The sequence below is a fragment of the Penaeus chinensis genome, chromosome 32, assembly GCF_019202785.1.
Source record: "Penaeus chinensis breed Huanghai No. 1 chromosome 32, ASM1920278v2, whole genome shotgun sequence".
NCBI lineage: Eukaryota > Metazoa > Arthropoda > Malacostraca > Decapoda > Penaeidae > Penaeus > Penaeus chinensis.
Genome location: NC_061850.1, coordinates 2,179,876 through 2,182,375, shown reverse-complemented (window position 1 = coordinate 2,182,375; position 2,500 = coordinate 2,179,876).

Genomic DNA, 2,500 nt, shown 5'->3' with positions numbered 1-2,500 from the left:
CTCTTCCTCTCCCTCTTTCTTTCCCTCTTTCTTTTTCCTTTTCCTTTTTTCTATTCTCTTCCTCCCCCTCTTTCTTTTTCCTTTTCATTTTTTTTCAATTCTCTTCCTCTCCCTCTTCCTCCCCCTCTTTCTTTTTCCTTTCCTTTTTTTTCTATTCTCTTCCTCCCCCTCTTTCTTTTTCCTTTTCTTTTTTTTCTATTCTCTTCCTCTCCCTCTTTCTTTTTCCTTTTCCTTTTTTTTCTATTCTCTTCCTCTCCCTCTTTCTTTTTCCTTTTCCTTTTTTTCTATTCTCTTCCTCTCCCTCTTTCTTTTTCCTTTTCCTTTTTTTCTATTCTCTTCCTCTCCCTCTTTCTTTTTCCTTTTCCTTTTTTTCTATTCTCTTCCTCTCCCTCTTTCTTTTTCCTTTTCCTTTTTTTCTATTCTCTTCCTCTCCCTCTTTCTTTTTCCTTTTCCTTTTTTTCTATTCTCTTCCTCTCCCTCTTTCTTTTTCCTTTTCCTTTTTTTCTATTCTCTTCCTCTCCCTCTTTCTTTTTCCTCTTTTCAACTTTTCATCTTTTCCCTTCTCTCTCTCTATCTTTCTATATCTTTCTCCCCCCCCCCTCTCTCTATCTATTTATCTGTCTACCTATCTATCTATCTATTTATCAATATATATATATTATATATATATATATATAATATATATATATAATCACAAAATCCAGATTTGAATGTCAAAGTAGTAACCACAAAAGATGTGTTGTCTCAATATATATATATTATATATATATATATATAATATATATATATAATATATATATATATATCCACACACACACACACCACACACACACACACCACACACACACACACACACCACACACACACACACATCTATATATATATATATACATATATATATTGAGATATAGAGAACAATAGATAGACAGATCTAGAGAAAGAAACACCTAGGTCGACAAAAACCGACTCTCAGCCGCAAAATGAATAGAATCTAGGTCACGTCTCCTCGCTTTTTTTGGTGTCGCCCTCTCCCTCACTCACGCTCCCCCCATGACCCACACACACTACACACACACACACACACACACACTAAACCCCCCCCCCCCCCCCCCCCCCCCCCCCCCCCCCCCCCCCCCCCCCCCCCCCCCCGCCCCCCGCACACACACACACAACACACCCACACAACCAACCCCGCTCCCTTGCCACACACCTTCTGCCGCGAGAGACCCCCCCGCACCCCCCACCCCCCAAAACAACCGGAACCCCGTTCCCACCATATGTATTCACGTAACACCCCCCCGAAAACATTTATAACAACAATTCGCCTATTTGCCGACCACCCCCACCCCAACCCCAACGGGCCCCCTCCCTCCACTCTACAAAATTGCAAACAAAGTAGAAGAATGATGAATTAGAACAAGAAGATTAAAGTCCATGCAACTAGAAATAAAGCCTGGCTCCTGTCTTGAAATTCGGAAATTATTTAATCTTAATGTTTATACGTTATTACTTAATGTTTGTTATTCCCGCGTATCTTAGTCCTTATAATCGAATATTGCTATAATTGCAAAATACAATCATGTTGTTTTGAATATATCTAATTTAATTGGGACATTGTAACTAAACTTAAGATTCAAAATCACTCAAAACCTGAAAAACCAAATATCAACTCATTCAAATTTCAACCAACAACATCATTGCAATACTCGCTGTCATCCCCCCCCCCCGGGGCCCCCCCATTCTATTATCAATATCATCACCATCATCATTGTTGTTATATCTTCAGCATTATATATTTTTTTTTTTTTTTTTTTTATGATTTTGCCATAATTATATCCTTTTCATCACAACCATTATACTTTTCATCACCATCATTATCGTCATTTACACCATCATTATAATTTTCATCATCATCATTATCGTCATCATCACATCATTATCACTTTCATCACCATTATTATCATCATCACCATCATTATCACTTTCACCATCATCATTATCATCATCCTCACCATCATTTTAATTTTCATCACCATGCTAATGGTGAATAGGGAGAAGGAAACATCACCCTCAAACCAACCATCCCCTTACCCACCAAACCCCCCCCCCCCCCCGCCCCCCGCACACACACACACACCACACACACACACACACACACCACACACACACACACATCTATATATATATATATAATATATATATATAACAACAAAATTTAATAAAACAAACTTTAAAAAGCTAAAAAAAAAGGAGACAAAAAAAAAAAATAAGACTAATGTTGATTACTCTCATTAGGACAAGTCGGGGAATCCTTTCGGGCCTTTAATTAAATATGGAGTCAAACATCTTAACACGAGGTCCATCCTGAGAGATTTCTTGATGAGGATGAATTGCCGGCTCGAGATTACGTTTTCTATGCGGCGACGGCGAGTTTCATTTCTTTATAGGGCAGACTATGAAGTTTTTTGAAAGCATTAGGTGATGAGGTGGTTGGCGGGGG